The 7,463-nt window shown below is 39.2% G+C and overlaps 1 long non-coding RNA gene across 1 annotated transcript; it reads right to left on the bottom strand.

Moving 5' to 3' along the window:
* Nucleotides 1–276: 276 nt before the first annotated feature.
* LOC142826782 (uncharacterized) lies at nt 277–6,156 on the bottom strand. The gene is made up of 3 exons (XR_012901019.1): nt 5,984–6,156; nt 2,101–2,191; nt 277–525 (listed from the first exon to the last, which is right to left on the bottom strand). It is a non-coding gene; the product is annotated as an uncharacterized LOC142826782 (long non-coding RNA).
* Nucleotides 6,157–7,463: the final 1,307 nt, after the last annotated feature.

Here is a 7,463-nt window from a genome sequence, read left to right as displayed (position 1 = left end):
GGAGAATCTATACAGTATTTACTGCTAATAACTAATCAATAAACCTACCAAAGTGTTAAATCAAGTTAATACACCATGGTCACAAACAAGTTGTTAGTAGCACTGCAGTCACGCCCAATAGTTTGTATGGGAAATATTTGGATCTATTTTCTTGTAAAATAACCCTAAGTTGCTACTAGGCTTGGCTGAGACAGCCTGGAGTAATTTGTACCACTGAAGCATGAAGACTTAGCAGAGCCACCTACAGGGCAGATACATAACCAGAGTGCTGGGGGATTAGAGAATAGTGTAATCAATAGTATGGGGAGAGGTTTAACAATGGATGAAAGGGCAACTGCAGGCTGACACAGAAAATCCACTCTTGTTCCAGTGATATCATTTTACCACATAAAAGTGCAGCTGCAGAGGATCCATCAGGTGGGCTCTGCTCATTGCTAAGGTGGAGTATCAGGTGAAATCACTGATGAGGTGAGTTAATGAGTCTACTCCACCAACATTTCTTATTTGGATGTCTGAAGAAACTGTCTGTAGATAGAGCATAAAATAAGGGCAAGTAAATGAACCATCTAGAGCAGAACCAGTATAATAGCTTTCTCTATGTGGAGTAGAGCATTTAGGGAGAAAGTTGAAAGCTTGGGGGGGGGGGGAGGGGGCGGGAGTTCAAGCAGTTTTGGTTTTATGCACAGAGCCAAATAATTAGGGGAAGATGACAACCAGGTGTTTCCAGTTCACAGCACTCATTAATTCAAGTGCACATAAACCTCCCGTAGGATAGTGAATTACTTGGGACATCATACAGACTCTTACACTGTTTTCAGCACAGGATTTCTCCTTGGAGTTCAAACCATCAGGCTATGTCTACACTGCAGGCTTTTTGTGCAAGAAGCTTTTTTGCAGAAGAAATCTTCCGCAAAACTTCTTGTACAAAAGCGCATCTACACTACAAAAACGCATCACAAAAGCAATGTGCTTTTGCACAAGAGAGCATCCAGAATGCATGGACACTCTTGCACAAGAAAGCTCTGATGGCCATTAACAGAATGGCCATCAGAGCACCTGTGCTTTTTGTGATAGGCTTTTTTTGCGCAAGAAACCCCTGTTGAGAGTCCACGCACACCTTTTTGCGCAAGAACTCTTGCACAAAAAGGAGTTATTCCCCGTAGAAAGAGGCATACCTACAATGGAAAAAGCCCTCTGTTCTGCGGTTCTACTGTAAATTTTCTTGTGCAAAAATTCACTTGAGGTGTGGTCGCGCCACAGATTTTTGCGCAAAAACCCTGTGTAGACGTAGCCTCAGTGTATATGAGAGAACCTACAATAAATCAACATTTCTGAACTATGATCAAGTGCAATGGCTGTTCACAGTTATACCAGGAGTTAACTGCACCTGGGCTCCCCGTCCCTTGCACAGGTTCTGTGGCAATGATGAAAAGACACAGTATTGCACTTTCTGATGTCCACTATATATTTTTTTTCCTGTTGAAAGTATTCTGCAATTCCCCCCACCTCTATCAACTGTGAAAAAAACAGAAGCTTAAAACAACTAACTTCCCTAATGATCTGTACAGTAGTTACTGTGTTTGAATGTGGTATATGGTACTTCCTTTCTCTTCCTCCTCTGGCAGCATCTTGTTCTCAGAGGTTACTGTCCATTTTATTGTGGTAGAGCCAAATCCTATGCTCTGTTACAGGTATGCAGTTACCATTGAGCTCAAACAGAGTCAGTGTTCGAACTGCAAGGAATGGTTACATGCTTCCCATTTTAGCAACTATTTTGTTCCTCTTCTATCCATTGGTAATAAGAATCACATAGAGCATACAATCTACTTATGCCCCAGAGTACCAATGGGAGTTTTATATATGGAATTATTTGGTGGATTTTTGTTCTTCGTCATTATTCACTGCTAGCCCCTGGGATGCACTTTGGTAGTGTGGCATAAATTGCAACTTCCTTTCATTTTCCTTTTTAAATAAATGGATTTTTTCCTTGTAGACAATGCTAGCAGCAGATATTCAATGAAATACTTAATGAATCATAGAAGCATTTCACTCAGAATGAATCACTAAAGCGATTCATTATTTCTCCCTGTGTGAACCCACCTTTATTTGTCTTTGTTGAATCTCATTTTATTTACTTTATTCATTTTATCTTGCAAAGTATTTGTGATCTCTCCCAGCTTGGTATTCCTCCCTTAAAGTGACAATAAAATGCAAATTGTTAATAGCATTGGACCATAATAGGCTTTTTTTGGAACCTCCCTCCTACCCCATATCAGTACTTCCTTCCAATTTTAAATTGAATCATTAATAATTCTCTCTGGGTTTGATTGTCTTTAGCCAACTGGGTATAAATCCAAACCTTCCACATATATGAGTATGTTTTGTGAAACTATATCAAGTTACTAAACTTACTAAAGTTAAAATTAAACCTTCACTACTCTATTTCCTTAAACATGTTTATCTATCAATGAAAGAAAGTAAATCAATCTCTTTTACAGATTTTCATGTTAAAGGCTAGGTATTGACTAAGCAATAATTTATTTCAGAGAAGCTTCATTTTGCTTATGTACTACTCTTATTACAGTATGGTTATCTTGGTGTATGTCTACACTGCTCTAGTTTGAAGTAGGATGGCTAATGTAGGCATTCAAACTTGCAAATGAATCCTAGGATTTAAATATCCCGGGCTTCATCTGCATGCTCCTGGGCGCCGCCATTTTTAAATGCCCCGTAGTCTGAACTACCAGCCCACGGCTACACGCAGAATGGACTAGGTAGTTCGAATTAAAGCTCCTAATTCAAACAACAGTTAAACCTCCTTGCAGGAGGAATAACGGTAGTTCAAATTAGGAGCTTTAATTCGAACTACCTAGTCCGTGCCGCATCTAGCAGGTAGTTCGGACTACGGGGCATTTAAAAATGGTGGCACCTGGGAACATACAAATGAAACCCTGGATATTTAAATCCTGGACTTCATTTGCAAGTTTGAATGCCCACATTAGCCACCCTACTTAGAACTAGAGTGGCAGTGTAGACATACCCAAGGTCTTTAAAAAACATTATTTGGATTTAGTCAGTAAATTGTTCAACTGTTTCCTTTTCTCCAGTGACTGCAAGATCTCTACTGTGTTCCGTAAGCATGACTGGCCAGATAAGCTACATGGTGTGTTTTGCTGGTTGATGAACCCCTAAACATTTCTGCCTTGGAAATGTATGTATAAATTTAAGATTTTGTTTTTCATAGAATCAAAGGGTTGTGAGAGACTTCAGGAGGTCATCAAGTCCAACCTCCTGCCCAAAGCAGGACCAACCCTCGCTAAATCATCCCAGCCAGGGCTTTGTCAAGTTAAGACTTAAAAACCTCTAGGGACAGAGATTCAACCACCTCCCTAGATAACCCATTACGATACTTCACCACCCTTCTAGTAAAATAGTTTTTCCTAAAATCCAACCAAGATCTTCCCCACTGTAACTTGAGACCATTACTCCTCATTCTGTCATCTGTTACTACTGAGAACAGCCTTTCTCCATCCTCTTTGGAAACCCCACCACCACCCTTTCAAGTAGTTAGAGGATGCTATCAAATTCTCCTCACTCTTCTGTAGACTAAATAAGACCAAATCCCTCAGCCTTTCCTCATAAGTCATGTGCTCCAGCCCCTTAATCATCCTTGTTGCCCTCCACTAGACACTCTCCAGTGCGTCCACATGCTTTCTGTAGTGGGAGGCCCAGAATTGGACACAACACTCCAGCTGTGGCATAACCACTGCCAGATAAAGGGAATAATCCCTTCTCTAGATCTGCCTGCAATGATCCTCCTAATGCACCCTAATATGCCGTTAGCCTTCTTGGCTACAAGGGCACACTGTTGACTCATATCCAGCTTCTCAGTCACTGTAATCACAAGTCTTTTTCTGCTGAACTGCTGCTTAGACAGTTGGCCACCAGCCTGTAACAATGCTTAGGATTCTTCCTTTCCAAGTGCAGGACTCTGCATTTCTCCTTGTAGAACCTCATCAGATTTCTTTTGGCCTAATCCTCCAATTTGTGTAAGTCACTTTGGACCCTATTCCTACCCTCCAGCAAATCTACCTCTTTCCCTAGCTTAGTGTAATCTGCAAACTTGCTGAAGGCGCACTCCATCCCCTCATCAGGTCATTAATAAAGATGTTGAACAAAACTGGCCCATGACCCAACCTTGGGGCACTCTGCTTGAAACTGACCACCAATCAGGCATAGAGTCATTGATAACTGCTTGTTGAGCCTGACAATCTAGCCAGCTTTCTATCCATTTATCCAATCCATACTTCCTTAACTTGCTGGCAAGAATACTGTGGGAGACCATATCAAAAGATTTTTGGAAATACTCTCTCATAATGAATGCAACCCAAAGCCATCAATAACTCTTCTGTGCTCTCCATGTCATGTTATCTATTTCCCCTCCTCTATTTTCCCTCATTTGCTCCCCTATACATTTCTTTCCTCTGTCCCCTTCATTTTTCTCCCTGACACCTCATTCATATCTTCTTCCTTTTACCCTGTAATGTCGCTACACTTCTTTTTCACTGTGGGTCAATGGGAATGGAGCATCTTCAGAACAGCACTGCAATGAGCTACCTCAATCAATCAGACATCTTACTAGCAGCACTTTGGGGTGGTTTATTTGGGTGAAAAGTCTTGTTAAGAACTGTAGAAATTCACTCCCCCTTGTCTCTACATCATAGCTATCTATTGTTTATTTGTATGGCTGTTCTTGCTATTTTTTGAGGCCATCACTTCACTGTGGCTACCTGACAACTATGTTGAGCACAGAACAAAAAAATGTGCTGGTTTGGCATGTTATTAGGAGAGTGCCAGTCTGTCCCCATAGCACATCTTGCCTTATTTCAGAATTCCTTACTCCTAGAAGAAAATGAACAGATAGGAGAATCACAGCAAGTTATTGGTGTTTGTTCATTAGAGTCCTTTCAATATGGATTCCATCTGTTTTTCTCTTTAGTGTCACAGTTTTGCTTGCATTCTCTGATTCATGTCTCCATTTGTGTTCTTTGCCAATGTGAAGAGTTTATTTGGATTAATATACAAAACAAATGTAGTTAGATGAACATGAAATGTTTTCCCATGAGAAAGACGAGAACTTTCTCAGCCTTTTCTCACAAACTGACGTCTCCTTTGAGACTTGACTCCGGACACTGATGTACAAATTTACAATTTTGCACCACAGGAAACTACAAGTAGCTTTTTCAAGCTACTTGAAAAAAATATATTGGAAAAAAATTATTATTTGAAAAAAATAGGCTATTGTTGGAAAAAAATAACTTTATTCCAGTATTTGTCATTGATAATGGGAAGAAATGCTGGTGGAATAGTGAACATACTGGCTATCCCTACCATTCAGGCATTGGTAGTAATGAACTAGGAATGGGAGAGGAATGACCCAAATAGTACTCAGATCTATCTATCTATCTATTTATCTATCTATCTTGTTAAAGAAGGATATGAAGAAAGGAACTGAAGTAGGTCAAAATTATATGTATTCTCCTATACCTACTATGTAGCTAGGAATCTCCTGTTAAGAGCAGCCTGTGCTAAGGCAGCAGCAATGGTGATGGAATAAATTCAGCATGGAGGTTTGTCTATATATCTCTGGTACTTCTATGAACCTCATTACAGCAGTGTTTGAGTACGTCATAAACTTTAATGTATTTATCCTCAAACATGGTAGGGAAATAAAGAAGTGCAATCACTATATTAACACAATGCTACCCCCATGTTATAGAGGGGAACCTGGGACACAGAGAAAGTAAGTGCTTTTGTTCAAGTTTACATCTTGTAGCAAATTAGGGATTCATCCTAACAATTTTTTTTAATGTCTAACTTAAATGTCTCTTGCTGTAAACTAAGCCCATTGTTTCTTGTCCTATTCTCAGTGGTTAATGAAAACAATTTATCCTCCTCCTCTTTATAACAAGTTTTCACATACCTGAAGACTGTTGTTATATTCCCCCATTAGACATTTTTTCCTTGTAAGTCCTGTTTTCTAGATCATTAATCATTTTTGTTGTTCTTCTCTGGACTTTCTCCGGTTTGTCAACATCCTTTCCAAAGTGCAATGCTCAGAACTGAATACATTACTCCAGTTGAGGTCTTACAAGCCAGTGCTGAGTAGAATGGAAGAAGTAAAACAGCAAATGAGATCGCAACTCATGCAAATGAGTCCTTCATTAGCATATTCTTTGACAGGAAAACTTGTAGTATAGACGTATTCTGAGAGTAAATGAAGGTTGTTTGGCCCTGTTAGCAGTGTTGCCCAGCCTGGAGGAGCTGCTTCCACCAAGTAGTGTCAGAAGGCTAGCACTGAAGTGAGTGCTATTTAAAGACGTAACAAATGTAGCAGCTCTTTGTGTCCCCATAGCATCCCCAGAGACATTATGGGTACAGTGGAGAAAACTTGCTGAATGGTCTGAAATAAGTGCATCATTCACTTAGATCAAAGTTAGAAATGTGCAAACAATTTTAGAGATAGTTGAAGACAATGTTGAGTTACAAAGGAGAATGAATATTTCTGAAAATTGAATGAAATATAACAAGAGTTCATGTTCCTAAATCAATAAATACAATTTTCAAATTTTGTTTAAAAAAGCATCTACAGGAATTTCTTGGAATTCACAGAGTACTCCCCAGTAAAAAATGCCTGTAGGAAAACAATTCTTACCTATTCCCTTTATACAAAAACAAAAATCCCCACCATGACACCCCAGTTCCACAAGAATGTTGGGTCCTGATATATCATTTTGGAGCACATACTTAAAGAAATAGGTTAAATAGTTTTAGATTTGCTTTTGACAGAGGTGGAATTGTGGTTGTTTCTGCAACTTCACATAGAATTATTCTGAAAATGATCTTGGGGCAAGAGAAGCCCATTGACATTACAGTAAGCAATTAAGAGCAAGATATCCAGGCACAAGACTGACTGCCCTATGATCATGTACTATGTATTATCTAATAAGGAATTAAAGCAACATATAAGGCATTTATTGTTCTGAGTAATTGGTATCATTTATTGCCAAGAAACAACAACTGCCATTTGCAAAGTCATCTTTACATTCTGAAAAGGAAAGGGATCCAGGTCAATCAAAAAATCTTTGACCAAATAGATAATATGTATTGTGAGAGCTGCAAAATTACATGCCTTTGTTTTATAACTCATCTGTTGGGATTATGTATTCTTATATAGGTTGAACCTCTCTAGTCCAGGACCCTCAGGACCTGACCAGTGCTGAACCAGAGAATTTGCTGAACCACAGAAGGTCAATATAAGTGAGTGGGGTCTCTTTATTTTTATTTCACCAAGGCGAATGAAAGAAACAGCACTTGCAATGCTGCTTAATAATGTATGACTGTACTGATACACCCTTTATAAGCATACACCTAATCAAGGCTTATAGCTCTCTACATAACAA

This window comes from Pelodiscus sinensis, chromosome 2 (assembly GCF_049634645.1).
Source record: "Pelodiscus sinensis isolate JC-2024 chromosome 2, ASM4963464v1, whole genome shotgun sequence".
NCBI classification, from domain to species: Eukaryota; Metazoa; Chordata; order Testudines; family Trionychidae; genus Pelodiscus; species Pelodiscus sinensis.
Note: the sequence above shows the minus strand (reverse complement) of the source record. Positions and strands in the feature narration are given on the sequence as shown.